The sequence below is a fragment of the Callorhinus ursinus genome, unplaced genomic scaffold (genome assembly GCF_003265705.2).
Source record: "Callorhinus ursinus isolate GAN/ISIS: 27379988/994484 unplaced genomic scaffold, GSC_fseal_2.0 scaffold77, whole genome shotgun sequence".
Lineage (NCBI taxonomy): Eukaryota > Metazoa > Chordata > Mammalia > Carnivora > Otariidae > Callorhinus > Callorhinus ursinus.
This window is the reverse complement of record NW_027397139.1, coordinates 638,708-647,173: the sequence shown is the minus strand read 5'-3', so window position 1 is coordinate 647,173 and position 8,466 is coordinate 638,708.

The following is an 8,466-nucleotide window of genomic DNA, read 5'->3' as shown; positions in this document are numbered from 1 at the left end:
GCCGCGATGGGGCGGGGCGTTGTTACCGGCAACGGTTACCAGGCTCCACGCCCCACCCCTCAACGGCCCGCCTCCCCCCCCCCCTCCAACGGGCGCGAGGAGGGCCGGGTGTAAGGCCCTGCGGTACTCCATTGGCTGCTCGCAGCGTCCGTCAGAGGGGGCGTCCCCTGGCGAGGACGAGGGAGAAGCTTGACCAATCGCCGCGAAGGAGGGCGTGGCTTGGCGGGAGGCGCGCGCGGCTCGGAGGGTTGGCGAGCGGGAAGCGCGCGCGGCTCCCGGTGGGTGGCGCTGCTCCGGGAAGGCTAGATTTCGGTGACTCTAATGGGGCCTTCGTTTATCCCACGAACGATTACCGGACGTCCAGGCATAGTCTGAGTCTGGGGTCAGCAAACTCCGACCTGCAGGCCAAGTCCTGCCCGCTGCCTGTTTTTCATGGACCACAAGCTGAGAGTTTTTAAATATCTTTTCAGTGGTTTAAAACAATTAAAAGAAGAATCTTCAGTGGCATGTGAAAACTATGTGAAACTCTTGTATTACTGGAATCCAGTGTTTTCAGTATCTTTAAAGGTTGGCCGACCACACCTTGGGCCAAATTAGGTCTGCCTGTGTTTGTAAATAAAGCTTTATGGGAACACAGCCAGGCCCATTCTTGAAGAGATTGTGGAAGGCTGTTTTCACACTACACAGGCAGAGTCGAGTAGTGAAGAGTTAATTCATTGCACAAAGATGGAATGGCATAAACAGAAACTAGAATATTTACTATCCAGACTTTCATAGAAAATGTTTGCCAACCCTCTTCCCTCCCCCCACCCCCAGATGGTAGGTTCAAACTATAGGTAGAACAAACAACCCACACTCTGCTGGAGCTTTTATTCTAATACCGGGACACCGACAATAAACAGAATAAATAAACATATAGAGTTATTCAGAAGAAGGGACTGGAGAGAAAACTTGTTCTGGGAAGAGGAGAGAAACCTTGTTCTGGGAAGAAACAGGCAGGGCAATTTCACAGATTAGACCTCAGCCCTATTCATTCATTCATTCATCCATTCATCCATTCATTCATTCACTCAACAAGTAATCATATTAGTGAGCACCAATTAAATTGTTCTTAGGTGCCCGAAACTGATCTAAGCATTTTTTTGTATGCTAACTCAGTTGAATCTCACACTCATATCCTGAGAAATGTGCTATGCAGTATCCCTATATAACAGATCAAGAAACTGAGGTCTGGAAAGAATGAGTGAGTTTGCACAGTGCCAAAGAGCTTGTAAGGGCTTTAAACCCCAGCAGTCTGGGGCCAAAGCCTGTGCATTTGACCAGTAAGTAGATGAGTGGTTTTCAAACATTTTGGACCCCAACACCACAGCAAAAAATACATTTGACCCAAAGGCCCAGTCCACACAAACACAAAATAACTAAAATAAACTTTTCATAACATGATACTTTAGGCAACTATGCTTGATCTTTTCTATTCTATTCATTTTAATGAAAATGCTGAGGGTCACCTGCTGAATTGATTTTGCCACTTTCTAATAGGTTGCTTCTTTCAGATTTTTATGTGATAGAGTCTTAAGCGTAGGACTGCAGGAATCAGTTCCTTTCCTTCAATTATTAATTTAGTCAGAAATATTTATCGAGTGCCTACTATTTGTCAGCCACCATTCTAGGTGCTAGGGACACAATTCCCACGGTAGGAAAAGTGATATAATAGCAACTCGGGGGATAACTGGGTCGGGCTTATTTTGGATAGAGTAGCCAGGGACGGTCTCTCAAGGCTGAGCAACCACCCTCAATGGTTGATAGTATGGGGTTTCCCAGGACGTGAGGCTTTCAGTGCTATATGGACCGCGGAGGAAGAGCTGGTCACTCGAGGCCTCTCTGAGAGGATGACATTTGGGCCAAGGTTGGATTAATGAGGACAGGGAAGAAAATATCAAGAATTCAAAATCTCTGGGATGGAAACTCATTTTAAAGCACCAGCGGGGTCACTGGAGATGGCTGGAGCAGAAAGAATGGGGAGGCCGTGTCAGTGGGGGGTAGTGAGTCAGGGGATGGAGGGGTTCATTTCATTTCAAGTCTGATAGGCCATGGGAAGGGTTTCTCATCAGACTGGGAAGCCATTGGAGGGTTTTAAACAGGAGGGAGATGTAATCAGATTGGTGATTTGTGATTTTCAAAAAGCTTACTGCATGGGGAACAGACTGTAGGAGGCAAGAAAGACCGAGTGAGAACTCAGGAGACTTTTACAGTTCTCCTGGACTGACAAGTATAGTGGCTTGGTTTAGGGACCCAGGGGTGGGGATGAGCAGGTGGCCCGAGGGTACAGCTTGGAGAACATTCTGATGGACAGGATGTAGGGAGCTGAGTGATAAAATTTTAGGGCATGATGGGAGGTGACTTGTGGCCATGTTGTACAGCCCATTCTGCTATAACTCTTGTTTTGAAAATGCAAATTTGTCCCAACTTGATGCCATTTTTACAGTAATCTTTATGTATTTCTTAACCCTTTAACACATGTAAAGCTCTGCTATCTCAAAGAAGAAATGGTGAGGAAATAGAAAATACTTTGGAATTAGAAATATTCAAAATTAGGGACGCCTGGGTGGCTCAGTCGGTGAAGCAACTGCCTTCAGCTCAGGTCATGATCTCAGGGTCCTGGGATCGAGTCCCGCATCAGGCTCCTTCCTCGGCAAGGAGCCTTCTGCTCCCCCTCCTTGTGCTCTCTCTCACTCTCTCTGACAAATAAATAAATAAAATCTTAACAAAAAAAAGAAATACTTGAAATTAGAAAATTAGAGGGACACCTGGATGGCTCAGTCAGTTAAGCACCTGACTCTTGATTTCGGCTTAGGTCATGATCTCAGGGTCCTGGGATCAAGCCCTGAGTTGGGCTCTGCATTCAGCACAGAGTCTACTTAATCCGTCTCCCTCTGCTCCCACCCCTGTTCTCGCTCTCTCACTCTCTCAAATAAATAAATAATATATTTTTAAAAAGAAATTAGAAAATTAGAAATTAGAAAATACTTGGAGATGACTGAAAATGAAACACAACATACCAGAATTTGTGGGGTTCAGCTAAAGTGGAGGAATATTTATAGCTGTAATCACCTGTGTTAAAAAAGAAAGAAAGACCTCAATTCAATAATTGAATCTTCCACCTTAAGATCTGGAAAATAAAAGTAAACCAAACCCAGAGCTGGCAGAAGTTAGGAAATAATAAAGATTAGAGTGGGAATAAATGAAATAGAGATTAGAAAATCAATAAAGAGAATTAAGAAGATCACAAGTTAGTTCCTTGAAAGGATCAGGAAAGCTGACAAATCTTTAACTAGACTGACCAGGATAAAAAGAGAAAAGACTTAAATCAGGAATCAAAGAGGGGACATCACAAACAACTTTACATAAATAGAAAAGATGGTAAAGCAATGCTATGAACAATTGTATGCCAATAAATCAGATATCCCAGATGAAATGGGCAAATTCCTAGAAAATGACTCAAGAGGAAATAGAAAATCTGAGTGAACCTATGAAAGGAGAAAAACTGCATTAGTAATCCAAAAATGTCCCACAAAGAAAAGCCTAGGACCAGAAGGCATCACTGGTGAATTCTACCAAATGTTTAAAGAAGAACTAACACAAATCCCTCAGACTATTCTTAAAGGTAGAAGAGTAGGGAATACTCTGTGAGGCCATTCTAACATTCTATGAGACCAATATTATCCTATCCTGATACCAAAACCAGACAAAGACATCACAAAAAGAGAACACTACAGACCATTATCCCTTATGAAGACAAATGCAAAAATTCTCAGCAAAATCCTAGCAAGCCAAATCTAGCAATATACAAAAAGATTTACCCACCATGGCCAAGTGGAATTTATCCAGGAATGCAAAGTTGGTTGTTTTGACTTAAAAAAAAAAAAGTTTAATCATTTTAATAGAATAGAGGACAAAAGCTATATGATCATCTTAACAGAAAAAAAGCATTTGATAAAATCCAAAACTCTTTCATGATTGAAACAAAGCAACACTCAACTAACTAGGACTAGAGGACTTCCCCAGCCTGATAAAGGGCATCTACAAATGCACCAAAGACAATGATACTTAATGGGGAAAAACTGAATGCTTTCCCCCTATGTAGGTTCCCCAATATGGAGGTTCCTTAAAAAGTTGAAAATGGAGCTACCCTATGACCCAGAAATTGCACTACTGGATATTTACCTCAAAAATACAAATGCAGTGATCGAAAGGGCACCTGCACCCCAATGTTTATAACAGCAATGTTCACAATAGCCAAACTATGGAAAGAGTCAGATGTCCATAGACAGATGAATGAAGAAGATATGGTGTATATATACAAGTCAGAGAGATCTGCTCTTGCCACTTCTATTTAGCATTGTACTAGATGTTCTAGCCAGGGTAATTAGGCATAAAAAATAAATAAAAGGCACCCAGATTGGAAAGGAAGCAGGAAAACTATGTCTGGAGATGGCATGATCTTGTATGTCGAAAATCCTAAGGAACCCATTAAAAAGCTATTAGAACTAATAAATGAGTTCAGCAAGGTTGCAGAGTACAAGATCAATACGCAAAATTCAATTGTTTTTCTATACATTAGCAACGAACAATCTGAAAATAAAATTTAAAAAAGAAGTCCATTTATAATAACACCAAAAAGAATAAAAGACAGAGAAATGAATTTAATAAAAGAAGCCAAGATCTGTACAATGAAAACTAAAAAACATCATTGAAAGAAATTAGAGAAGACCCAAGTAAATCAAAAGATATCCCATGTTCATGGATCAGATTTAACATTATTAAGATAATACTCCCCAAACTGATCTATAGATTATTTCTATCAAAAATCCAGCTGTTTTTTTCCCGCAGAAATTGACAATTTCACAGAAATTGACTGTAAACTTCACATAGAAACTCAATGAACCAGAATAGCCCAAACAATACTGCAAAAGAAGAACAAAATTGGAAGACCCACACTTCTAGATTTTAAAACATACTACAAAACTATATTGTGGTAATGGCATAAGGTTAGACATACAGATAAATGGAATAGCATTGAGAACCCAGAAATAAATCTGCATATGTACAGTCAATCAATTTTTGAAAAGGGTGTCAAGATCACTCAATGAGGAAAAAACAGTCTCTTACACAAACGGTCCTGGGACAACTGGATAGCCACGTGCAAAAGGATAAACATTGACCCCTACCTCACACCATATACAAAATTAACTTAAAATAGATCATAGACTTGGGCAACCCTCTCAGGTCCCTTCCCTCTTCTGGAGCTTTGTACTCTATCACTCAATAAACTTCATACTGTCGCTCAAAAAAAAAAAATAGATCATAGACTTCAACATGAGAACTAAAAGTATAAAGCTCTTGGGAAAAAATATAGGAGTAAATTTTCATGACCTTGGTTTGGCAATGGTTTCATTATATGTGATACTAAAAGCACAAGTGAAAAAAAGAAAATAAATTAATTAAACTTCATCAAAATTAAAAACTTGTGTGCTTCAAAAGACACCATCACTAAAGTGAAAAGACAACCCACAGAATGGGAGAAAATATTTGCTAATCATATATCTGATAAGGGACTTGTGTCTAGAATATATAAAGAGCTCTTACAGCTCAACAATAAAAGGACAAATAACCCAATTTAAAAATGAGCAAGATATACAAATGGTCAACAAGCCATGAAAAGATGCTCAAAACCGTTAGTCATCAGGGAAATACAAATCAAAACCACAATGAACTACTGCTTCACATCCAATAAGATAGCAATAATAAAAAAGACAGATAATAACAAGCATTGGCAAGTACATGGAGAAATCATAACACTCATACAATGCTAGCAGAAATGTAAAATGATGCAGCCACTTGGGAAAACACTTTGTTGATTCCTCAAAAAGTTAAACATAGAATTGCCATACGAGCCAGCAATTTCACTCCTAAGTATATATACCCAACAGAAATGAAAACATATGTCCACACAAAAACTTGTACATGGATTTTCATAGTGCCATTATCCAAAACAGGCAAAAGCAGAGATAATCCAAATAACCATCAATGGATGGACAAATAAATGAAATATGGTAAATCCATACAATGGAACATCATTCTGCTATAAAAAGGAGTGAAGCACGGACTCATGCTTACCACATGGATGAACCTTGAAAACATGATGCTCAGTGAGAAAAGTCAGACACTAAAGGGCCACACAGTGTGTGCCTCCATTTATATGAAATTTCCAGAATAAGCAAATCTACAGAGACAGAAACCAGGGTTAGAGGCTGTCAGGGGCTGGGGGAGGAGGAGGGGGAGTAACTGCTAATTGGGACGCGTTTTTTTTGGAGTGACAAAAATGTTCTAAAATTGATTGTGGTGTTGGCTGTACAACTCTGTGCATATTCTCAAGCCCCCAAATTACATGCTTTAAAAAGACGAATTTCATGGTATATGAATTGTAGCTCAATAAAGTTATTTTTAAAATTTGGCTACCATATTGATTAGTTCTTTTTTAAGCATGTAACTCAATGATGAAGTGTTTGGGTATTGATGTCCTTATCCAATTTTGCCACGGACCTGTGGTTTTTACTGGGGGATTCTGCCCAGGGCAGTGATTTTTAGGAATGCCTATATTGCCTTATAGCAGAACTGGCTGTACGTAGTAAGTTACTTCAGTCTGATGTGAGGAAGCAGGAGGTTTAGGCTTGCCACATGACAGCTGTCCTCCAGAGAGACAGGACAAAGTGGGGACCCTGCCCCATCACATTTCAAGAAAATCCAATTAATTGCCCTTGGCCCTCCAGTGAAGGAGAACATCGTAAGAAGTTGAGCGGCAACCTGCAATGTCATGGCTCTCCCACGCAAAGGTCTGCACTTCGCTGATGTCTAACTCTACCGCACATTCCTCTTCTTGCTGCTGCCCCGGAAGAAGGAGAAAACTAAAGTCCCTGGAGATGGAATACTGAGCTGCTCCCTGCCTGTGTCAGCCTGGGGAGAAAAAGGCTCCTTGTTTGACAATTATTTAGGGCTTCAAGACTGCGACAGCAGAGTATGAAATGAAGCACAGGGGATCTCGTGGGCTTGGCCCTGGATACACAACACCCCTCCCCCAACCACCACCGCAGCGGGCTGTCACCTGCAGCTCCTTTTACCTGGCCCATCTCACTCTCTCCCTGGCCCCTAGGAATTCGGGAACCACCACTGGCTCATCTGCAGAAGGAAGTCAGCACGGGTTTCAGGAGAACATCGAAGATGCCTCCACGCCAGCTCTCTTGTTCATGAGCACCTCTTCCCAGACAGACCCATCCTGATTTAGCAGCAGGTTGCCTCCCTCGGCTGCCCAGACATCTCTGGACCTTCGGTTTCTCGCATGCCTCCCTGCAGTGGCTACAGCACACAGACCCTGCCCTAGGTGTGCCCTTGGGGTGCCCTCACCAGGCCCTCCCCGTACCCAGCACTCAGCACCCCGGAAGCTCCCTGCCCAGATGCCCTTTGAACAAGTTCCCTCCTGCCCTCACCCTTCTGCACCCTCAGTGTAGGTGCGCAAAGGGTTGGGACCCTCTTTCTCAGCAATTTCCTCTGAAAACCTGGAGTCCAGCTGGCATCTCACTGAGGAGTTCATGATCTTTGTGTCTTGTCACCGGCGGAAATTCCAGTTTCACACCCTGTTTCCATCTGCTTTTCTGAGGACTGCCTCTCCCCAACCCCATCCAGGCTAAGTAGGTTCCATTAGGGCAGGGACCTTTTCCACCTCCTCTCCGGGATCTTCATCACCTAGAGCAGAGGTTCTTAACCAAGAGCAATTCTGCGCCACAGGGGACACCTGGCAATGTCTGGGGACATTTGTGATTGTCACAACTAAGAGGGGCTCCTGGCACGGAGTGGGGAGAGGCCAGGGATGTTGCTCAACACCCGACAATGCACAGGATGGTCCCACCCCAGAGAATAATCCAGCCCTAATGTCAAGTGCCAAGGCTAAGAAACCCTGGTCTAGAATCAAGTTTGAAGCACAGCTGTTCCTCACTAAATCACGATTGAATAAATGGATGTTAGATCACCAAGCCTGCAGGTGCAAACTTGCTCAAATCTATCTTTTTAAAAAGTTTTTAAAATCTGAGATAAAATATACATAAAATTTTCTAGTTTAACCATTTTTGTGTAAAACTCAGTGGCACGAAGCACACTCACACCGTCCTGCAGCCACCCCCACCCTCCCTCTCCAGAACTTTTCATCACCTCACACAGAGACTCTGTCCCCACGAAGCACAGACTCCCCACCCCCTGCCCCAGCCCTGGCTCCCACCCTCTCCTCTCTGTCTCTGTGGATGGGACTCCTCTGGGGACCTCCTGGGAGTGGGGTCCTGCGGGATGTGTCCTTCTGGGTCTGGCTCCTTTCGCTGAGCACAGTGTCCGCAGGGTCCCTCCACATCATGGCAGGTC